Here is a 25,347-nt window from a genome sequence, read left to right as displayed (position 1 = left end):
GAACGACAATAGTTTAACATTTCTTCCTGAAAGTCGAAAGGGTCCGAGGCATGAGCCTGGTACCAAGCGTAGAAAACTTCTCGTTGTTCGGTGCGCATGTTGTCGGGGTCGTAATAGTGAGCCTCAGGCAAATGGGGTAGAACGGCATGTTGATTGGCTTCCGTATTGAAAAAGTGTGGAAAGTACCCTTTAGCCACTTCTGTCATTACAAACGTTTTAGGCATTCGACTCAAAGGCATGGCCAAATAGCTCATCGAATCTTTAAACTGCACTTGTCCCACTTGCATGAAAATGATTTTGGCTCCGTTCAAAGTAACTTTAGGACGTTCGGTGCCTTGTTCCGCACAGTACCTCAAAAGAAACTGTCCATCGTATCCAGAAAAATTGTGAGCCATCACTGTGGCATGACGATGACAATCTCCGTAACGTTCGATGTCCTCTTGGCTCCACGTCTTGTCGATGGGGTCTAAAACCCATTGGGCAAAATCGGCTAACGTGTTCGGTCCCCGAAAGATTTTTTCACGCCCTCCAGGAATCTTGCTGCAGTGAGGGCAATGACTGAAGATAGGTTCTTGAATGCACTTCTCGCACGCTCGATGAGCCACGCAAAAATTAGGAATGTGGATGCCAGTCTCTTGCATGCATTCGAAATCGAAAAAGATGAAATTGCCTTTCTTCTTGTGGCCGTCCTCTTTCTCTGGTGGGGGTTGGTATTTTTGCACGTAGCATTGGTGTTCCAAGTCCACGATGTGTTGACAAATGTGACATTTTTTCTTTCCTCGACATACGTGTGCCTTGGCATTATTGGTAAGTATGCCTTGTCCACACGTAGGGCACAATCTCAGGAGTTGACAAGCACGTTTCTTCTGTAAACCTTGCGTCTTCAGATGTTGTTGGTAACAGGTAGGGCTGACAAACGTGCGCAAACAAGTTGAACAAGGCACTGGTTCTTCGCTCAGACAGGGTAGAGAGGCCAAACATCCTCGGCATTTCGATCCGCAAGACTGGTGTTGCTCTCGATTGTTATAACCATAATCACATTTCTCACAATAATAACCGTATCGCAGGAATGAAGTGATACTGGTAATGGTATCGAGATGGTCATCGTGATGATAAAGGTGAATGTATTTTCCGTCCTTAAAATCTTGCCCTCGAAACAACAGAGACCCACGCATTTCTTGAGGGTGCACTTTCAAGGTGTATCGTGGAGCTAGGGCATCTTGCAATTTTTGCATCTCAGGAATGCCACAGGGTGTGTCTTTGGACAGGCCAGCTTGTTGCAACAGGAGTTCTGCTTCGTTTCGTTGTTTGGCTCGATCGGATCGTTGAATAGTTTTCCAGGCTCTTTTCCATTCTGCCGTGTCGTTCTTGTTGGCATAGGTTCGTCCCACCACGATGGCTCGGGCTAAACACATCTGGTCTTGATGGTTGTTAATTCGGACGAGACTTGTTTTGGTGTTGCGAAGGTCGTCCACCAATAACATCTTTTTGCGTCCAGTCCCTTGAGGAGGAGAGACGTGGGCCATTTTCAGTGTGGCTTTACCATCGGTGATGTCAAACTGGTCATTAGATTGTTGTACGTGTTGAATCTTGTCCATGACTTTGGAAGGGGTCAGTTCTGCGGGTCTGCTAAACTCGATCCAAACAGGGGATTTCAAACCGTCGTGATCTATGGATAGTGTCAAGCGATCGTCTTCTTTGGGTTGACATTGTCGCTTGAGTGCAGTGAGCAAAGAATCCCACATCTCGGTGATGAACCCTTCTGCTTTCTCCAAGGTTACGTTGGCCTTGAAATCTTTAAACTTCACCGTGTAGGTGTAAGCCGTGGTTCTAAATTTTCTAGACGAGCGCTTTTCCGTCTCTCGAATGGAATAGTACTTTTCAGGGTTGACTAAGGGTGGTGAACTTGGTTTGGAGGTTTCAAATTCTGGTTCACTCATGTCCTCTTCAAAATCACTGGCATGAATTTGTGCCAAGATTTCAGCCCTTGCACGAGGCGATAGATCACGTTTCTGCCTCTTACTTTCTTCTTCTTCTTTCTTCTCGAATGAATAGGATCGTTTCATCTTGAGTGCAAAACGTCAAATGACTCAAGTTTAAACACCATAGACTAATTTATAGTCATGGCAGACCAGCGTATATAAAAGGGTGTGTGTCTTGTCCTTTTCACTATTCATTTCACTCTCAAGCCGAGCACAACGATGGAAGAGACTAACCAAATCGAACGTTTCGTCAGAGCTTTGCGAGGGGTCATTAGAAAATTCTCTTCAGACCAACCCACGGACTACTCTCCTTCCTTTCGAGATAAAAGTCAAGATACTTGCTATATCTGTCAGAAGAAAGGGCATTGGTCTTCAGAGTGTCCAGACCGTCAAAAAAGAAAGAAAACAGGGGCTAAAAAAGACAAAAGTCATGATACCTGTTATTATTGTAAAGAAAAAGGACATTGGTCTCCAGATTGCCCAAAAAAGAAACAAGAGGAATCAGAAGAAAAGAAGAATTCTTCAGAAGAAGAGAGGGATTCTTCAGAGAAAGAGAGGGATTCTTCTGAGGAAGAAAAGAGACAGGTGAAGAAAAAGAAACAGGAGAAAAAAAGAAGAAGGGAAGAAAGCGAGGAGGAGGAGGAGGAAGAAGATTAGAAGAGTGTGACGGTGAAAAAATTCAAAAAACAGAGAGACTAAACAAGGAAACAGAAGAAGTTAATGAACTTTTAATTAAAGTGTTCTGTTGTGAATTGTGAATTGTATTGTAACAATGGAGAAAAGAATTAATTAATGATATAAGGTAAGTGTCTTTGAGTTTTCATTTTAAAATAAGAACGTACACTCACGCACTCATACAAAAAGACGCGTACTATAAGGGTAAAATGGGTGGGTTATTTTTTTTTTTTTGAGTTATTGGCAAAATTTAAGGGCTATCTCTTTTCGACAAATGTGGGTGGCCCTGAAAAGGGCCTTTTTATTTCGGTGTAGGGGTGAGTTTAAGCAATCAACTTTAACTGCCTTATGCCTTTGCCACGGCCAAGGCCTACTTCTGGACTGCGTAATGTTGATGATGATGATGATTGGGTTGAAATCACTAAGGGTGGTACGGTAGGCTTAGTCACAGGGTTAACGTGTTTAGCTCGGGAAGGTCGTATTCTCTTCGGTCGTAATAAAGAAGTCTGATACATTTGTTTCAGACTTCTTAACTCCGCTAAAATGTCCAACAGTACCGTGACCGTTTGATTTTCACCCTCCTGTTTCTTTGCTGCTACTTCTTCTTGCTGTTGTTGCTGTTGTTTTTTTCTTACCTCTACTTCTTGCTGCTGTTGCTGTAGGAGAAAAGCTTGTTCCGCTTCCTTTTGTCGTTGTATAAATTTCTCCAATTCTTCTTTCTGTCTCTGTCTAAAATTCTCCACTTGCGATAATGAAGAAGGTAACGAAGGTTCCGGAACAAATTCTTGCGAGGAGAGAAAATCCACAAAATCCTAATTCACCTCTTCTGAAAGTAAGTCCGGGTTCCCTTGGGCAGTCTCCCCTGCTGATGCACCCCAATGGATCGTTTTCTGAGTTTCCGTCATGTTGAATCACTGTCGCATAGATTGACTGTACACAAGCGCTAGCGAATCTATATAGACCACGTGACGTCACAGACTGCTCTCTTCGGATTGGATGCAAGCTGACTGAATTTTGTAACGCGTGTTCGGATTGGTGAATGAACTCAATGCGTTTCAATCCTTCCTCTACCTATAAATAAGCGCAGTTCACTGCATTGATTCACCTGTTCTCGTCGCTTCAAGATGTGGACCGATGTGCAATCTTCTACGCTTGTGTCTTCCATGATGTTCAGGACGGACATGCTCATGTATGTCCGATCCAAGTGGACCGTTGTCCACAGGACAAACACCAGTCTGTGGATACGTAGGATTTACGTGGAGAGGCAAGGATGCCTCAAAAGAGTCCTGATTTACGGGCCAACAGTGAGACGCCGCCTAAGGACAAGAAGAAGACCAATGCGGTGCCCTTTATGTTAATGAATACATTAACATAAACCCAAAGGCCCTTTTCAGGGCCCCCATATTTCTAGAAAAGAGAATGACTTTTCAATTGCCTACCCCTTTTTTTAAATTTAAATTTAAATTTAAATTTAAATTTTTTTTTTTTAAAAAAAAACCATGTTCAATTCCCCTTGAGGCTAGAGTGACCCAAGACTTTTTCCCATGTTAAATTTCCCTTGTCGCCAGAGTGTCCCACGATTTTTCTCCATGTTAATTTTCCATTGTCGCCAGAGTGTCCCAGGGGTCTCTGTAATGCTAATTCCCATTGTCGCTAGGGTATCCCACTTTACTACTGCCGACGAATTTGGAAATGTCATCATTGCGGCTTATGTGACAGCCCATGCCCATGCTCGCTTAAAATTGTACGAAGCTTTAGAACTGTTAGGGGATCGTGTCCTGTACTTTGACACGGACAGTTGCATCTACATCGATCGACCGGGTCAGCAACACCCTAACATCGAAGAAAACCGTTTAGGAGCCAGGACAGACGAACACCCCGACGACAAGATTCTAAGTTTCGTGAGTGGCGGTCCTAAAAATTACGGCTACCAATACCGGGACAAACAAGGAGAAGTGCACACGGAGTGCAAAGTGAAAGGACTGACTCTGAATTATCGTACCAGTCGAGTGGTCAACTTTGGGGTATTGAAAGAAGCCTTGCAATCGGGAGAGGATGGAAACTTTAAAGTGACCACTCACCAACCGAACAAGATTGTACGTTTACCCACTCACCACATCGTCAGTCGACCCCTGGAAAAAATCTATCAAATCGTGTACCAGAAGCGAGTGAGACTTCCCAATCACTTTACGTTGCCGTACGGTCACATCGATATTGGTCAGCATATAAAAAGGGACAACGTCCAAGACCAATAGTTCATTGTCACTACCAAGACCAATCGACAAAAATGAATCCTTTCAAACAGCAAGTATAGAGCGTAAGACTCAAGTCCAACGAGAAACTCGGGTGTGATTCTATGCCTCACGATCACATCACCAATGCAATACCACATCTTAGTTGTTATGTACTAATGCCATGACAAACTACGTGCAACCAGTGAAACTTCCAGACCACAAAACTTTACCTTATGGACATGCTGATATCACACAGTATAAAAAGGGACGACTTCCAAGAACGACACTTCATTGCGAGGACAAGCTACGAGAAAGATGAATAACTCTACGCAGAAGAAAAAAGAGAAGGAACAAACATCATTGACCTCTTTCACCACCATACCGTCACAGCAAAGTGCGTTCAAGAAGGGAAAGGATTCAATAGATCTAAAGGAGTATTTTAGCATCCAAATGACCCAGACAGCGACCTCGAGAAACTTTAGAATGACAACTTACACCTACACGGTGAAATTTAAAGACTTCGCGTCTGACGTTCCAGCCGAGGAAGTATCAGGTTTCATTACGGATCTACTTGACTCACTGTTAGAGGAACTCAAATGTCATTGCCAAGTCAAAGATGAAGGTCGTTTGAGCCTATCTATTTATCACGACAGTTTGAACTCGCCTGTATGTCTCGGATTTAGCACACCCGCAGAAATAACTTCTTCCAAACTTTTGAGGGCTATTGAAGACGTGCGGTCGGTGAGAGAAAAATTTGACATCACCGATGGAAAAGTGACTATTCATATGGCATATGTTGTACCTCCATGGGAAGAAGACGATCACTGGTCTTGATCTGCTTACCGATAAGTGTACCTAGCACGATGGACGTAACAGCAGATTTACGACTGACAGGGAATACGAGATCGGAAACATCTATGCTGGGACACAAGTGGTAGCTGACCAGATTTTAAACAACGTGTGTGACGGATAGAGAGACAAACACGAACTTTCTCTTATTTGATTGTTTGTTACTTGTTTTGTTTTAGCTTTTTCTTATAAACGAACATTTAATGTAAATTCGTTGCATATGAAGTGATTTTAGAAAGGAGTGAACGTTAATTTTAAACATTAGTTTACTAGAGTCAATAACTAAACAACTCGTAAATATGTTTATTTTATGTTCAAATGTTTATGTATTTAATGGATAGTGCTTAGACCAAAGCACAGGCCAGAGAGCCCATGTATATATGTACTTGAATAAATGTTTTGAACCCAACAGACTTTTCTTTATCAAGTCTCTATTCTATCTGTGAGTCTTTCTTTAGAATATTTCTGTCCTCTTTTCTGTGTATTTGAATGTGTATTTGTTTGTTTCTGTATGTCTATGTTTGTCCCTATCAACCCTTTGTCCCTACAAATACATTTCACCCTATAAAAGGTTTTGACCCTATAAACCTATGACGTTACCAATGTTTAATTCCCATTGATCCCCAGGTGACATTCCCATGTTCAATTTCCATGTTCAATTCCCCTTGACGCTCTACAGTCTCATCCATGTTAAAATGCCCCATGTTAAATTCCCATTGTCGCCAGAGTGCATGGACCGTTTTTGCATGGTAAAGTCCCTTGTCGCTAGGGTGGCCCCATTTACTACTTACGGGAACATATATTTGTTATCCTCCCACTCTATATTAGATATGAAGCAAATCAAAATAGATTTGAAGATCAAAATTAGTTTTTATTTATAAAGGAAATTCTCCATCATCTAAAATTTTAATGGCAATATTTTACAGACAAATTATAAGATATTATCTGAGCAACATATGACTGCTACTCTAATCATAAAAGTAAAGAAAAACACTGGATTGCATAAATTTTATTTAGAGATGGAATATAAAGCGAATATCCAAAGCAGATTGCAAATTATTGTGAAGGAGACTCACAGAAGAACGCCAACATAATGAATGAGAGGTCACCATTTTGGAACCCAAACTGGCTCTCATCATATCTTGCCCATTTACATGAGCAAACACTTCCCTCATAAAAAATTACTTCTCCCATGATTAATTTAAATATCAAGAAAGAAAACAGCTACTAAAAACTGGAAACATTCTCAATAAATGAAAACGAACATTTTTAATTCGAATTTAAGAGGGACAAGGAAGTCGCGAAAGGCATCCATGCACAGAATAATGCCAACATGCTGCAGAAAAGGGTAAGTTTCAAACCAAAACTGGTTCACATCCTATATTGTTCAATTATTTTAAAAACGTATCACATCCGTTCTGATCAGCTGACTTTCTGCATGAATTACCCAAATATGTAAGCTCCAAAATGAAAGCATTTAAAATTCAAAAATCGTGCACCTGGAAGATTAATGTAACTGGGGTTTAACATAACTTCTAAAATTTATGAATCATTGTAACAATATTGCTAGAGAGGGTGAGAAGGTTTAAAAATGTAACTGAGTTACAAAATGTTTGTCCAAAATATATTTAAGCATTTTACATAGAAGTAGAAAACAGATCATGAAAAGACGATTTTCGCAATGAATAAAAGAAACAATTCATATCATCCTTAATCTCTTGACCATTTGTTTCCTACTTAACATTCATGGACATAAGACTTCATCGAAAATGTAACCATGTATTCTAAGAATTCATACTTTGCAGCTCAAATTTATATGCATTATATATACAAACTGTGGTGAGGGTGTTGCACACATTAAACAATTAAAAATTAGCAGAATTATCTACAGCCAGCTCCTAGTTTCTCAACATCATAGCAAGCTCTTCTGTTTTATCCAAGGCTATTTAATACAGAAGATAACAATAGTGTTGTCCAGCAGCGAAGTTTGATTTTACCTTTCCTTAAACTAGCTTCACCAACATTATAACGAAAGACCAATTTTCGAGTTGTTGTGAAAAGATTAAGGTAACTTATTGCTTGAGCTTCAGAAAGCATTTATTTACAATATAATTTATTGCCTAATATCTGAGATTATGCCAAAGTGCGCAGTCATCATAACAATAGATTTTGAAATGACTGGAACCGGATCCTAAACTTGTACAGAATATCTGATGATAAAGACTATGCCTGGTATTGAGTTGATCATGGGAATACGTGTGATTATTTTTAATTTCTTCTATAATAACTCACAAAGAATAATCTGAAGAAGAACACAACATGCATGGGAAAGTAAGCTACAAGAACAGCCATTATTTAAGTACATTTGTATAGGTTAGAATTTGTCTACGTTAAGAAGCCAGGTCATAATAATCTCACATAAAAAGAATTCTAAATGAACATACTATAATTCATTTGAACTGAATTTACAAATAATTTGTAAAATTAAACGTCTTGTACAAACGAAACCTAGATAAATAAGCAAAATATAGGTTGCTGACATGAATAAATATGCTCATTAAACAACAATATCGAAAATCAATAGTAGACTAAACCGGAATTAGTTTTAAACAAAATTTGCACCAAACAGTCGGGACATGCATACAACCACAGTTCTTGAAAGAACAAATAACTAAGAGAGAAAAAAAGAGACGAAGAAGAATTTAAATTATGTGTCGATGTAGAAAACAAAACAATACATATGTGTAGATGTTTCTGCAAAGTGAAATCAAGGTACAAAGTTAAAAAGAGATTCAAAATGCTTGCCTCTAATGAACAATGATGCAATGGAATTTGCATCAGTCAGTTTAGATAATATTCAAAATAATTTTTGCGAAGAACCATACACTGAAGTTATATTTTAAATATTTCAACAGTTGTAAATATCAGTGAAATGGAGGCATTTAAAATCTGAAAAAGAAAGAAAAGATTATTACTGAATATCATGTACAATGAGAAATGGCCAGTAAAAAAATAAAAAGCGAAAAAGTCGCGACATTTAAGAAATATCAAAAGCATATGCAACAGATGGGTTAAACGTTCTTAAGAATTCTCTGTACATTGAAAGTTCCTGGCGAATTATTCTTTTAAAATAATGGTTACTGGACATCTCTTAACAGTAATAATTCTTCACTGATAAGTTAAAATTTGGCGACAACCACCATTTCCCACTTTTTGAAACATTCCCTTGAAACGAAGGATTGGGTTGATTTTTTTCGGTGAAATTAAACACATCCCACATTCTTAATCCTGTATATAAAAATACAAGGAGCTAGTGGGACAAATTCAGGTGCCATAATTGGTTAGAACAGAACCTAAACGTCAAAACTTAAGAAAGGACTTCATATAGTAAACAAAAAGGTTTATGGAACATATTCAAAATAATGGCAGATGAGGAACAATGGCACTACGAAAATGTAGAGATTTAACGTGTAATGATATATGATGAATGACGTCTTGTATGTTCATTGCATTCACCACCACCTAACACAAATGATGAATGAAATGAAAACTCGTATGCTTAAAAATAATATAAATCGGGATGGGGTGGTAGTGCTGCCATGTATATTCAGCATGCTTATGATTTTGATATTCAATGTACATTATGTGCACGAACTACTTTTATGCTCGTGTTGGTGGTATGTACATGCACATATGTTTCCACCTGTCCATCCATCCCAAGAAGCTTGCTAGTTAGATTGCACAAACACGAATCAACTGAGATAAATGAAAGTGTAAAAGCTTATTTGTATCCGTGTGTAGTTGGTATGGCTAGATTTACATGCCAATACAAAAATAACTGTTCCAGCAATGATCTATTGGTAAGATTCAAAATCATATCATTTGGATTTTAATCTTTTGACAACAACTTTGTTAGTTTCATTATGCCTAAATAAAAAAATAAGGTAGACAAATTTAATTTGATTGGCGTATTTGTATTTAAATGTAAATTACAATTTCTGGACTTTATAGGAAATGTTCACTTTATAAAACATTTGTCAACATTTTGGACTTTTTTAAAAAATCATTGTAAGTACAATTACATTTGAGACATCTCGATTTCTTCACAAAAAAATTTCTGCATGATTAACCAGACGCCACTTGAGACAAATGAACTATGTGCAAAACTGCTCTTTCATGTCAACTTTACTATTTTAAACTTAAAACAACATAAATTCTACCCTAGTTTAGATAACTCCCTTGGTGATTGTTTTGGCCCTGGTCATGTGTACTTCTGTGGGTTTTGTTCCCACTGATATAAAAAATCCATTTTAGAGGAAATAGGTTATTTATTAGGCAACATTTTAGATGTTGATATATATTCTCTAGTGACGTAAAAATGGCAACTACTATATTACAGCAGTAAATGAACAACAGTAAATGAGAAAACGAACAATATCACTCATAATTATTTTTCTTGATGTGATCTTATGTTAAATAGTATTAAATTTACCTGCCACGATATAGCAGCTGTGATCATCATTTAGTCTAATAAATAAACTCCAACTCCAGACCCGATAATGATAAAAAAACATATTCTGAGTCTAGTATATTGATTTCATTCAAATTAGAGCAAAATGAAAAAGTACCTATGGTGTTTAAATCAATGAAGTAAAAACTAAAATTTTAAATTTCTTGTCTTTAGTTAAAACTTTAATTAACAGAGAAATAAGAATCCCACAGAAAAGTGGCCATATTTGCGTGACCTGGTTTAGCATTCATGTCCAAATGCCAAGTTCACCTTTTCAGATTTTCTTGATTGTTTCCAGTCTAACAAATAGAATTATTCTGGGAACAAGAAACCTTAGCAGATTACATTTGGAATGTTTAACCATTTTCGCTTTTGCCCACTGCCACTTCACAGGTGGAATCAGTCCTCAAGGTGAGAACAGCATTTGCATACATTGTTCCTGATGTTAAGTGAACAAGAACCGGTATCTAATGCATATTACAGTAAATGACTTAAACAGGAGAAAGGAAAATAATGAACAAAAAAAATCTGATAAAACATAATCTTCTTGTAGAAGGTACAAACTTTGCCCACACAGCTACAGCAACGTCTAGGTTTCATTTTCTGCAATAAAAAGCTCCAAAAAGAAATTTAAATTTATTCACCTGAATGTTCTTTCTCTAACATTTTCCATTTTATTGTTCTCTTTTAGATATTGACCCTTGGCAGACAATCCTGTTTCTCCATAGAAACAGCAACGACTAAAATGCTCAAGCTAATCTGTCAAGCACAAATTTAATGTGATTTAATAATTCATGTTTGCTTCTGCTGAAGCCACGGTTGGTGGTTATTGGTAATCCACCATTAATATTTTCCTAATTAAATAGATGCACAGATAATTATATTAATCCAGTGCCAGTTAATTTAAGTAAGTAGAAAATATTAAAAGCGGATGTTAGGTAAAATACAAAACTTGAGGGAACGGTCACAAACTGTTCTTATCAATATGTGGTACACGAATAACATTTTGGGAAAAGACCTTACATAAACACCGGATCGTGACACACACAGAGTTTCCATACAGAATAGAAGTTACACTTGCAAATCTCACCAATGGTGGCATTGCTATACATCAAATCATCGGTCATTTACTCGTCTTGTATCTGCCTCAAGGCTATGACCTTGGTGACCTCATACGCAACAAACGCATCTACCATCCCTGAAACACATACAGTATATTAAATAATGGCATAATATCCTTTGCTATTAAAGTTTTGAAAAGAATTTTAGATTTGAAGGTATGCTGAATCAATTTATTTTTACATAATAAAGGAATATATATATATATATATATATATATATATATATATATATATATATATATATATATATATATATAATGTGTTTAATTTAGAAGCAGCAAGCAATATTATTAAGTAGTGATTTCTGTCCTAAACTGGCATAGTGTGATGACTGCAAACAAGTGATTAATTAGTTTTATCCGAGTGTATATTAAGTAACCATCAGTCACTGGCGCCATTTCTTACACTTGCGATTCTCTTCCCATAGGTCCAAGGACAGTCCGAAGGCAACTGTGCTAAAACATCCCTTACAGGCACCCAAATTTCAGGTGAAGTGGTGTTCATTCCCATCTAATATAAAAGGGTGAATAATTTAGATAATATAGATACATATAATGTATATTTCTTCTACATAAGAAATTAACAATAATGGGCTTAAGTTATGCAGAAAAATACCTAAACCAAACAAAACATACTTTATCTGTTTTTAAACTTGTAAACTTTACTGTGAGAAATTATTAAATTGCTTCTACTTACATTTGCGAGAAGATTGACGGCTAATATAATACCGCACAAATTTCCTTTTCATTTTCATAATCAATCACTGAAAATGTGAGTTTTTATTTCTTGAAATGTTATGTCTGGTGTATGGGAGATAACTGAATGATATACATAAGGTGTGGCATTTTTATTTCATCCAATATATTATCCATGTAATATAGATGAGTTCATGAACGACATGCATTAACTTCAATTCAATTCAATTAAATTATCCATAAATACATTATTGATAAAGCGAGAACCTAACATTCACACATGACTTTATGTAGTGGAGACCTCAAGAGTGATGTAATTTTGTTTTCTGAGATGGGGCGCGGATACTTTATATCACAGTTCATGTTCTCTACAATGCTGGCATGTGGAGTGCAGCCTTCCATGACCATGCAGATATGATCCTGTGACAATTTTATTCTTGCAATGGGATGCAAAGTTATAAGAACAGTGTGGACTTAAATGGAAGAAATACGCAATATATGACTGAATGGTTATCATTCAGTAATGTTGGACCTATTATGGAAATTGCACAAGAACTGATGGACAGAAATAAATATAATTAATTGAAAGTCAATACTAGATTATAACTGGGCTTACACAAGTGTCAATGGGAAGTAGTGAAGGGGGGCACTTTACGTACAATGGGAATTAGCATTAAAAACACCCTTGGGGCACTTTACGTACAATGGAAATTTAACATGGAGAAAAATCGTGGGGCACTTTACGTACAAGGGGAATTTAACATGGCGATAAATCGTGGGGCACTTTACGTACAAGGGGAATTTAACAGGGGAATAGAGTTTGGGCTTGTTTAGGGACAAGGGGAATTTAACATGGGATTTTTTTTAAAAAAATTTTTAAAAAAGGGGTAGGCAATTCAAAAGACTATCTCTTTTCCAGAAATATGGCTGGCCCTGAAAAGGGCCTTTGGGTTTTCTTCTTCTAATTTCTTCTTTTCCTCCACCAACTTCTTATTTTATCTCCAACACTCTTTCTCTTCTTTTTTTTCTCCTTCTCTTCTTTCTTCTCTTCCTCCTCTTCTTTCTTCCTCTTCTCATTTTCCTCTTCTTTTTCAATTTTTTCGTTCCATGTTCTTATTCTTATCTTTTCCTCTTCATCCTCCTTCTCCTCCTTGATCTCTTTCATGACACCACTAATCTTGTCCTTTGCTTTCCTTAAATTGTTAATTTCCATCTTTACACGATGGGGACTATAGGAATAATGGTCTTCAACGAGTCTTATTAGCATCTGTTCCATTATTCCTAAGTTGTCTAAAACGTCTTGCAAGGTTTGTAATTTGTCCATTTGGTTTGACGCCATCTTCTTTTTATTCTTTGCAGAATGGTTTGAACGACCAACACTGTGGGTTCTTATACGAAAAGCGCGAACGTGAAGGAAAACATCCCCCTAAAACATAAAATGGATCTTACCTAGATCATGACCCAACAACGCGCGGACGTGAAGGAAAACATCCCCTACTTTTTTCATATAATATAACCCTAACTATACTCTTCACATACGCTAAGAAACCCATAATCTACTATTCACACAAACTTACTTCACCATTTACAAACACAAACACACAAACACACACTTCCACTATTAATAAAGAGTTAGTGTTTATATTCACACTACTCTACCTACACACATTGGCAAATTAATAGTTATTTCTTTTCTAGAGTATTGGGTAGCCCTGAAAAGGGCTGTTTTGTTTGGAACTTCATGGACACCTGGTTAATGGTGGCACCTTCCAGGCCTGGCGCCACATACGCATCTTATCCCCCAGTTACTTTTTACCTTTTGGGGGGAGAGAGCAGAGGCAGGATATGTCGCTTCAGAATCCCAATTTTCACTCTCTGGGATTCTGAAATTTTTTCTTCTCTCCTTTTCCTCCTCCTCTTCTTTATATCTTCTCTCCTCCTCTTCTTTTTTTCTTCTTCCTCCTCTCTTATCCTTCCCTCCTCGACAATGGCTTCAGCGGCCAGTTCATTTAATATGCGCCTGGCATATTCCAGATGCACATGAAGTTCCAACAGTTTCTCCAGTCTCGTGTTCATTTTTGGTGTTGATCAATCAACAAGGGTAGCTGGACTGCCGAACGAGTTTCAATTTATACTGAAAGCACGGACGTGAAGGAAAACATCCCCCTAATAACATAAAATTCATCTTACCTAGATCATTAACCAAAAAACAACAACAACAACAACAACAACAACGCGCGGACCTAAAAGAAACACTCACTCACTTTTTATGCTACCCATTACTATTGTAATATTTTTATAAATCACTTCAATGGACTATCCACATACGCAAAGCAATTCAATCTAATCCCAAATATATACCTCTAACACTAAGATAAGATATCATTTTAATCTACTATCCACACCAACCTATTTTACCACTTACAAACACAAACACACAAACACATACACTTCCACTATTAATAAAGAGTTAGTGTTTATATTCACACTACTCTACCTACACACATTGGCAAATCTATCGTTATTTCTTTTCTAGAGTATTGGGTAGCCCTGAAAAGGGCTGTTTTTTTGTTTTGCTATGGCATTCTTTTTTAGTTTCTAAGAATGCGATGTCCTCTGAGGATAGACTTTCTGGCAATAGGTCTGCTTCTTCGGAAAGAGAAGAAGAATTCTTTGGTGTCGATACGACAATCGACAAAGCCTCTGTCAGCTTCAGGTTGCTGCTGCTGTTGCTGCTGTTGCTGCTGTCTCTGAAGTCTGTACTTCTCTGTCCATTCTTCTTTTTCCCTGTTCATTTCTTCTCTGAAGAGCTCTTCTATCAGGTCTTCAGTGATTTTTAACATTCTCACATTCTCTATTTCTTCTGGCTTCGGTATCAGACTGTGTCTGACCCTATGCAAATTCACGTAGGCTTCGTTGAGCTTAGCTAGTTTGGAGCACATCTTCTTAGGAGGATGAGTCGACAATGGATGGTTAGACTGGGAACAACCCCGGTTCTTAAAGTTAAAGCGCGGACGTGAAGGAAAACATCCCCCACACGGTTTTCGAGCCGCAACGTTCATGAGAGGGATAGTAAGAAATGAAAGAGCATCAATCCAACATTCTTATAGCTAAACAAAAGACAAAGGCATTTTTTTCAAAACACAACATTTTTTATTCAAAAATCACTTAACACTAAACAACAACATTTCTAACATTTTTTAACAATAATCCAACACTATAACATCTAACAATTTTTTTCAAATCACAAACATTTTTTCTTCAAATACTAACTACTTTTGAACAAGGCTGACAACGTTGTGAATGAAATTGTGATTTCCACTGTTGGAAATCATTAGGCCATTGATGGACACTACGTTTCCTAGCTTGAGACAAAAGATAAGCATAATGGTCACAAAACCATCGGTCTACTTTCACATCGTTTCTAGCAGAAGAACGAGGATCGAAATGAGTCACTAAATGTTCTAAGGAATAGCCCAGGCTGCGATGATGCAGAAAATACACACAATATTGTCCACACACCAAGGAATCTGTGCCTTGTAATTTCACATTATTGAATCGGGTGGTTTGAGCATTTCTTCTCATAAAGTCAATGATATCGTCTTCCAAAGGGGGCAATCCGTACGAATCGAAATATTCCACACAGCCTTCTTGAGGAAAGTAGACGGCTACCCAGTGGGTTCCTGGGAGATGACTGTCGTCCGTGTTGATCACGTAAGCTTGATGGTCTTTAGGTTTGCGATGAGGGAGTTCATCTTTAGCACAGACGACAGGATTCCAAGAAGCCGTATACGAACTGTGGTTCAAAAGGTAATAAAGTTCCCAGGTATCCATTGATTTGTGTGTGCTTTTTTCTTCTTCACAGGTAATAATAAGTGGTCAATTCGATCCTGACTTTTTGCTTGAAAATGTCTGACGAATAAACGGTTATTCGTTCTGTTTCCTCACTCTGATTCAGGAGAGCTTCGATACGATGGATCTCTTGAGTGGTTAATGGTGGACAAGAATGTTCACGCAAGTCTTTATACCACTGGTGCAACACGTCTTTGTTCGAGATGAGACTCCAAGCTTCGTCCAGATACTCGTCCAATTTTTCTTCTTGACTTAACATCAGGCATTTATCGTGTTGAATTTGACTGGGATGATCGTTTTGACATCCATAGCAATTTTTTTTGATCAATTCCGTCATTTTGTCGACCAAGTGTTTGGCAAAACAGGAGACTAAATGGGCTTCTTGTTCTGGCCATCTCGACTTCATCATGACAATTTCTTCGTCTTGGGATTCTCCTTCCACGGTCTCCTCACATTCCATGTCCAAAGTTTCTTCACTTTGTAAAGAGGGATAACAGTCTTGCATGGCTTCTAGTAATCTAGAATGACTTCTCTCAAACTGTTGATTTCTATGGTATTATCGAATTCTGCATACAGGATGACGTTCACCGTCTCTGGTAGACCAACCGCAAACTGAAGTTCCACACGAATCTGGCCAGATTTTATAGGGTGGAAATGTCCCTCGTCGCTGCCCTGGTCAGGAGTGAAATCGAAAGCCCACAAAGCATAGCCTTCTGCATATTCGTCGTACGTAATGCCGTGACTGGTGTTGGTTCCTAACTGTCCGGTGGCTTCGTACAGGGACAAGTACGATCTCAAGTAATTCGACTTAGTCTTATCGGCGGCATGAAAGACAGGTTCGAAAGGTCGGGTACACAAGGTCTTGCCATCGCGGCTGACTTCGATCTTGGACACTCTGTAATGTTGAAACTGAAAAGGATTTTCGTTATAGACACCATTGAAAGCTGAATTCTTGACGATGCCAACAATCAAACGTTTGGGTAACTGTCCTTGGAACAGATGATCTTCGATCTTGGATCGGAGTCCAGAGGCAATGGTGAACGTTTTCACTTCTACGCGTCGTATGGGATACTTGGCGGTTGTTCTGCTCAATGTCTGACTGATGTCGTTACCTACTTTAGGTAACACTTCCACACGACGCACATAAAGTTTGGCTTCTTCGATGGTGGTTTTGTAAGTGGCATCAGCAGCACCAGTCATCAAATGGAAAGCAGCACTACTGCGATTCAGTCTCAGGCGGACATCCACCCCGTTCAGCAAATACTTCTCTTGTAACCACATGTCCAAATGCAAGCGATCCATCAGTTCTAAACTACGACTTAGATGAATTTTCTTTCTTCGTTCTACAAATCCCGTTGTATTTGGTTCCTCCCCAGCAACAATTGTAGTTTTGTTGAACCTATCCGCTTGGTCAGGTTTCCATACCACGCAAGCATCCAGATGAGTGTTCTTGGCTTCTTTTCCGTACGTCAAGAGATTTTCCAGGTACGCTCGATAAGGGTAAGTATCCATGCTGCTGCTGACCAGTTTGTTATTCAAGTACAAGTCCACTTCGCTAAACAAGGAATGCATGAAATTGTTGACGGGAGCTACTACATCATCATTGTCTATGGCACCGTTGTTCGCTTCGGTTACTTTGACTTTCAAGTACAGGTAACTGCTATTCAGATCGATGTAATCTTCGGGCTGTCCTTTGATTTCAAATTCGATGGGAGCAGAATCGGTCAATGTGGAGATGGGATTAAATTCCACCCACTGGGATTCTTGCATGGTCATCATCGTGGGGGGCATGGCAAACAGATCCAGTTCCGTCTTGGAACAAGCGCAAGACTCTCGGTGCATCATTTTTTTCTCTTTCTCAATAATCGAAAACGTCTAAGTCTCGAACGGTTCTTCTTTTCTTGGCCTTTCTCGCTTGAAGTCTGGTGAAAGGGTGTTTTCTTCGTCGTCTCTTTCTGCCTTGTCCTTGCTGAATGCCTGACTCGGTAGCGTGCAGAACATTTATAGGTGTGTCTCGTCGGCCCAAAATGTCTTTGCCCGTTTGCAGCAAGACATTTTTACCTGCCCTCATGAAGGCTTCTTTAGGGTTTTGTTTGTCGATGATGACATTTTGGAGAAATTCTTTGCCTTGCGTCAGTGCCGCATCTTTCAAGGCGTGCAATCCGCGTGTCACCATCGGTTTCAACACCGGAGCCACCGAACGAAAGGCCGATTTTAACATATCTCCTAAACCGTGTCCTCGCTGTCGTGCCACCCCTCGGTACACTGGATACATGACTTGCTTACGAGTCGTGAGAGAACCGTTTTCGAAAATGGAGTTTCACCGTGACTTTTCCTTTGGTGAATGGAATATTTTGTCCCAGATCTCCTTTTATAGTAATGTTGACCGTGTCCAAATACGACTTGCTGACCGGTAAATAGTGAGGATGGACAAATTCGCGGTGGACGTGGTAAGTGTTTCCACCTTCCTCGTCAGCATTCGCGGCAGAATCCACTTTGAAAGGAATGACACGCAGTAACGGTACGGAGGTGTGTCCCACCACGTTGTATTCCACCACATCGGAATACACGAACATCAAATTCAGTCCTTGGTTCAGTTCTACCGGGGTACGAAAATACTGGCCAAAAGTCTCGTTGCTGTAAATGACGGCTTTTTCGTTTTGTGTTTGTTCTGTTTTCTTCCTCATCTTTATGTCACCACCCAACATGTCAAACAATTCATCATTAAAATAGAAACCCATGATTTTTTCCCCCTCAGGAAATTTGATCAGGAAGCGACGAGCTGTTTTGTGGTATTCCAGGGTGACAGTTTTGTTCTTGACATTCTTAAAAGCTTCCCCAAACACGCCATTAAACTTGGTGGCTATGGTGTTGACCAAATGTTGACCACTAAAATAATAGCCTGGGGTAATGAACAAGTGATAGTCGGTCCACTTTGGATTGTCTTTGTCAGGGATTTTATGCTTATATTTACTATTGTCATCCATCCACTTTTGCAGTTGTTCGTCATAAACTTCCACCTCAAATTTATTTTGATTGGGAAGGACATTGAGGACTTGGGTTGGGTGAATCATTTCCACTAAAGCCACTTCCCAATGGGCTTCGTGATCTAAGGGGATGGCTTGAGGTAATTTGGCCGTGTAACAGCACAACGCGTTGTTGGGAAACACCTCCATGGAACTGTCACTGGGTAAGGTTAAGTAAAATTGGTTTTGGTGACTCATAATTCCAGAGTTCTGTGGCTCTCCGAGGGGTTATTAATGGACGTCAGAGGCGTGTCTCCGCCCAAAATGGGGTTCTGGTTGTGATTGTTGTTGGAGTGGTGACTGGCACTGACACTGGCACTGGACACAACGTTCCCGTTCGAGGAGAATTTCAGGGACGGATTGGGAAGCAGGTAACCGATGCAACTGCTCAATAAAATGGTCCACAATTGTTTGTCTCCTTGTTGCAAACTCAAATTGGCGATGGCTGCCCCGATGACACAATACACCACGAAAATTTGGCAGAAAAAGACGATTTGCGTTTTAGGCACACGTTCTCCACACCACACCCACAAGGGTTGTTTTTGTAAATCTTGCACAGAAGAACTAGGGGAAGAAGGACTGGTCGACGTAGCTGCGTCTGCTGCTGTGTGAAAGGGCATGATGGTCACTTCTTCTTTTTATAGTCGATGACTTGCGAAGCGTCGATCCAAGAATCGAAACTGGGTGGATATCCTTTCCAACGTACTTTGACTTCTTTGACACGTCGTTTGCCCACTTTACGGGTTCTGCGTTCGAGAATGCTTTCGATGTCGTACACGTCGTCTTCTTTTTTGGTGACACGTTGTAACTCGGGCAAATAAAACGTTCCTTTGAGTACTTCTCCGTTCATGTCTTCCAATTTATAGACGGCAGGATGACGGCCATGTACTCGTCCAGTGACGCGAAACAGTTCGGTCGTCCAGTTAGGTAAGTAACCTTTGTCGAAAGTGCGTTTGGTTTTGCCAATGCGCACCCAATCTCCTACGGTCAACTCTCCACTTTTCTTGGGGACAGCCCTCGTCGGGGACGTACCGAACAGGCGCTCGAACACCAGCACTTCGTTGTCGGGAGTCACGTCTTGCGGGGCACGTCCGATGCTTCGATGGTAAGATTGGTTGTACGCTTGCACCAGGTGCGGTAAGATGTCGATGTACTTCAGAGTGTGGTGATGCGTAAAATATTTCCACATGCGTTCTTTCAAAGTGCGTTGAAAACGTTCCACGATGCTGGCTTTGGTTTCGGGATTCTCGGTGGTAAAAAAATGAATGTCACGTTTCTTTAATTCTTTTTGGAAAGCTTGGTTCAGAAATTCGGTGCCTTTGTCCGTTTGCCATCGAAGAGGGTGACGACCGCTTTGTTTCAACACCCGTTGCAGGGCTCGCACTAACTCGCTGCTGGATTTGGAAGTCAAGGGCACGACCCAGGCAAACTTGGAAAAGACGTCGATGACACAAAACAAATATTTGTAGCCGCGATTGTAGCTGGCCAAATGAGAGACATCGGCTAAATCGGCTTGCCATTGATGATCGATGCCTTCCACTCGGGTGCGACTTCTGGCAAACTTGCGTCGAATGGGCTTGTGTAAAGTGTAGGTAGCTTGTTCTTGTAACCATCGTTGTACTTGAGGTAAACGGAGACTTTTCAGTCGCGTTTTGGCAGCACGATACAATTTTTGAACTCCTGCGTAACCTGCAGGATGGGAGGGATCGTAGTAAATGCTGGCTAAGACTTTTTCCATTTTTTTGTGTTGATTGGTGTGTTAATAAGGCACCCACTCTTGGAAGAGGCTACTCTTTTTCTCTTGGGGTATTTTCTTGGATTGCAAGGCTTTGCGTGTGCGACCGGCAATAGGTGTCGAAGAGGAGGGGGATGTCTGAGCGGGGGATATCGGTTCTTGTTTCACTTCTGTCTTCACTTCTGTCTTCACTTTCTTTTTCTCTTGTGAGGAAGAAGGGGTGGCCATCATCTTTTTAATCCATCCAATTCTGGAGGTAGGTGGTGTTGTTAACTTGCGTAATTTTTCTGGTGGAGTTTGAAACCCTTCCTCTTCTTCTCCTTTTTCTGTCTTGGTCACGGGTACTGGTGGTACTGGTACTGGTACTGGTGATGGTGCTGGACTTTTCATCAAGGTCTTAAAATCTTTCAGAGTGGGTAGAGCTGTTTCGTCTAAAGCTTTCTGGTGAAAGAGTTGCAGTCTTTGCAAGAGTTGACCGTACTTTTGCGATTTTTCTGTTTCGGACAAATCTTGGCGATCCATCAAGGATTGCAATTCGTGTTGTAACTGGGACATCTCGCTCAAATTGGGATTGGGAGGTAAATGCGGGGTGCGTTGTTCTTGCCACCGATGGTATTCCATCCATCGTTTGTAAGGCACTAAAGCTAGTTTTCGTCCTTCCATGGGGTTGTCAGGGGTCGATTCTGAGATCTTGGGACTTCCGAAGGCCTTTTTATCTTGCTCCCATCAGTCCTCCCAACATGGTTCCCAAGACTCCTTTTAGTATGGGGCCTAACAAGAGAGGTAAAATGCCTCCACGTTGGACCAACATCTTCTTTTTTTGACGAATGGGAATTTTCTTTTGAACCATTTTCCGAAGAACGTGACGATGTTTGCCTAAGCATTGTTTCTGGTGTTTGGACAAAGGGATCGTGCCTTTCAAAACGTTCAAACAACATTCGCAGACGGTATCGATGACCTCTTTGGAGGCCGTTTGAATGAGTTTTTTTCGTAGGGGTGGAGAAGCTTTGGACAGGACAGATAACAGGTCCCCATGTTTAGCTAAACGTGGTGGCAGTCCTTTCCTTTTCTTTCCTTGGGGTTTTCTGGAGGGTGACATTTTTGCTTGTGGGTTCCGGGACATTCACCGAACAGACACTAACGTCGATGACTTAACGCACACCCTTTTATCTTTTTTTGGGACTATCGCTTTGTCATAAAGGTGACAATGTTTTTCCCAAAATCGCCAAGGAATCCTCCCCTTTGTTGACGCCTCTTTTTCTTGGAACGACTGTGTCTTTTCTTAGGGTAATGTCGATGCTTGGCTAAGCGCTTTGTCGGATGACGCGTCTGCCTTTGTCTCTTTCTTTTGTGGCTTCTTGGAGGTGACATCTTTTACAAGTTCACTGATACCCCGACTTGGTCACAGGCTCTTTTTATACTGGAACGCGTCGCCACTGATTGTCTTTACGTTTTATCAGTTTGAGGACAGGCATGACACGTCGTGCAGGGGTACGCAACGGAGTAAATCGAGCCAGTTCTTGCTTGGACAAATCCAGTAAACTTTGTAACATGCCCGATCTTTCTTGGACTTTGATTTTGGGAGAAGGTACTTTGTGAGCAGCAGCCACTGCCACTAAATTGGAGGGTCCTGCCACTGGGGAAGTTCTTTTGGGGGTCATCAACGGAGATGTTCTTGGTGTGATCAACGTCTCCAAGTACTCTTCAGTTCTGGGTGTCATCAACGGAGAAGTGGACGAACGTGAGGATGCCGGAGACGCAGTCACTGCCGTGGCAGGTCGTGGTTTGAGAGTGTAAGGTTGCGTCCTGGCCGAAGTGCCTCTCTTGCGACTAGTTTTCTTCTGTGGACTTTTCTTTTTCTGGGGACTTTTTCTCTGTTTCTTTTTCTGGGGGCTTCTTTTCTTTTTCCGGGGTGATGGTGGTGGTGTCTGGTCAGAGGAGGGTCCTGCCACTGGAGAAGTTATTCTTCTTGGGGACTTGGTCTTTTTCTTTTTCTTCTTGGGGCTTCGTTGAACTTTTGTCTTGGGGATAACTTTGGGGGCATTAGGATCCCATCTTAAGAGTGAGCGAATGATGACCCCTCCTAGAGTACCGCTCCCACCAGGTTTCAAAATGATTTGTTTTTTGGTTTGAGTGTCGATGCGGGGATCGGCCAGTTGGACCAAAGCGACTTTGTTTCGATCGAAAAAGCGTTGGGTTTGATGAGGAATCTGAATGATTCCTTGGAGTAATTGACGTGCCGTCACCGTGAACCATCGTAAGACTTCTTTGAGACTAGCTTCTAAGACACGAGCTCGTGTTTGTGGATCTTTTTCTCGACTGATGCCATACAAGGCACGAATCAATTTGACGGGAAGATGCGACTGAAGGGACGTCATGTTCACACTGTGTGAGACAGACGAAAAAGGGTCTGAGGTTTTTATAGATTTTTTTCATGGGGAGTGAAATGAAGTCGAGGACGGAGACGTGTACAGGACAGGCCCTCCGTCTTGGCACCAGTGGTGAAACAAGTGGGTACGAAATCGCAAATCCTCGGGAGTCGTAGGTTTCAAATCGACGAGTAAATAGGCGTGTGGAGTTTGAGTGGCATCGTCGTACGCCTGAGTCAGCCAAGGCGTTCCTAACTGTTTGGCTAAGACTTGCACTTGCGATTTATCTCGAGGACTTTTAAACAAGACCACGTAATGTGCATTGAGACTGATGGTGCGATGGGCTTTACTTTGTTGAAACAAATTTTGGGTGATGTAAACGACACTGGCATTACGGTGATGCCCTTTGCGCGTGAACCACAATTTAATTTCTTCTTCGTCTTCTCCTAACATGTCGTCGAAAATGACCAAATGGGTTTGACGGGAGTCAGAGACGATGCCGTCGTCTTCTTTAGGAATGCCTTCCACAAACACGATGGAATCGCCTTGACTTTCTCGCAAAAGGCTGTACGCCGATTGCCACTCTTTGTAACACCACACGATCCGTTGAGGGGGCCGATCGATCAAATGATGTTTATGTTCGATCAAACGTTTGACGAATTCGGTTTTGCCTGAACCGCTAGGTCCAGCAATGAGCATGTTAAAGGGATGGCGAAGATACAAAGCCTCCCAACTGGCACGATCTAAGTGTTCGTCGATGACTTTGACAGTAGAGGAAGAGGGAGCAGAGACAGCAGAGGTAGCCATGGTATGAGAAATGTCACTTGTGACACGAAAAACAAACAAGACAAGAGTTTATATACTTTTTTTCAGAACACGTTTATTGAATGTTTCAAATATGAACACGAAAGACAAAAATACATACAACCCAAATAGTGATGTACAGGAATATAAAACACAGCAAAGCGATCAAAGTGAAATATAAACAAGTGTCTGTACAACATGTTTTGGGTAACCAAGATGTCCTAGGGACAGTGTGTAATGTTCTTACAGTCTCTACATGAGGTATTGTCACACAAGTGTCCTCCCGGAATGACCTTTCAGGCATGTCCATGACAGTCCTGTCCTGAAGCGAGTGGTTGTTCTCGGTGACGGGTTCTTCTGGCACCGTCACTAACACGGGTTGAAAAGTAACTTTTTTCCTTGAACAACTCTTGTGCATACTGGGCCACTTCTTGGGTCCAAGCCTCAAAACCCCCCTTTTTCCAGTCACGAACATCTGTCCAATGAGGGTGTAAGTCACAAGCTACACACACATCGTCATACACGTCTTGGGTAGCTAAAAGTTGACGAATCTTTTTTTCCTGTTGAGGTCGAGAAGTATCCAGATGAAACCGCAAGGCTTTGAGCAAAAGGAGTTTTTCGTGACCATTTAAGGCCATGGAGGTGGTAAGTACTGATCGTAAAGAGTCCACAAAGAATCGGCTGGTAAACGAAATCCCAAAAAACAAGTCACTAAGACACACACCACTTGTCGTCCCAAATTGAATGGATACAGTTCTTGTAATAATCGATGGTAATGATCCACGGTTTGAATATGGTCATTGAGTTCCTTCCACGGAATCTGTTGGATGACATGTGACATAAACCGTGGCATGGCAGCCTGTTTTTATATTCTCTTTTTTTTGGATGCAATACACGTACTTTCTAGCCAGAGATCTTCGTTCTCCAGTAGGGAATCTAAATCTTGCATACTGTAACCGAAACGTCAGAGTTCGTTTAGGTGTTTCCTCTTCCGCTAAGCAGATTCCACGTAAAATATGTTTGTAATCCTTTAACTTGTCTTCCTCAATGCGTTGCACTAGGTGAATCTCGAAGTAACCATAATCATGAACATGTCGATCATTAGCGACCTCAAAGTTTTGAACAATGTCTGACCATTGAAAGAATTTCTGACGAATCAGTTCTCTTATACCATTCAGGTACCAGTGGTTAAAGATCTGGTGACGTATCGGATGCAATTGTTCTTTACGTTTGACTTGTATTTTGACCAGCTCTCGGTAAATGCGTTCTCTCAGCTCCACAGGCAAAGCACGAATGTTCTCTTGTAAAGTATCCATGAATAGGTCATACTAAATCCTCTTTGGTCTGACACAAGAAATGTACTCTTTGCACAAACATGGTTTCACTTCAGTGTCGAATTTAAATCGTTGAGTCACTAATCTACACATTACAATTCGTTCAGAAGTTTCCTCTTTCACCAAGTTGACATTGTGTTCAAGATGTTGGTAATTCGTTA

The 25,347-nt window shown here is 40.5% G+C and overlaps 1 long non-coding RNA gene across 1 annotated transcript in view; it reads right to left on the bottom strand.

Moving 5' to 3' along the window:
• Positions 1-11,347: 11,347 nt before the first annotated feature.
• Positions 11,348-25,347, bottom strand: part of LOC149806705 (uncharacterized) — a 28,806-nt gene continuing 14,806 nt past the window's right edge. The window contains exons 3-4 of the long non-coding RNA XR_016425107.1: positions 11,777-11,881; positions 11,348-11,448 (exon numbers count right to left, since the gene is read on the bottom strand). This is a non-coding gene — a long non-coding RNA (uncharacterized LOC149806705). The remainder of the gene's footprint in view (positions 11,449-11,776; positions 11,882-25,347) is intronic.

This window comes from Sinohyriopsis cumingii, chromosome 1, assembly GCF_028554795.1.
Source record: "Sinohyriopsis cumingii isolate HCF-2022 chromosome 1, ASM2855479v2, whole genome shotgun sequence".
NCBI classification, from domain to species: domain Eukaryota; kingdom Metazoa; phylum Mollusca; class Bivalvia; order Unionida; family Unionidae; genus Sinohyriopsis; species Sinohyriopsis cumingii.
This window is presented reverse-complemented; position numbering and strand designations above follow the sequence as displayed.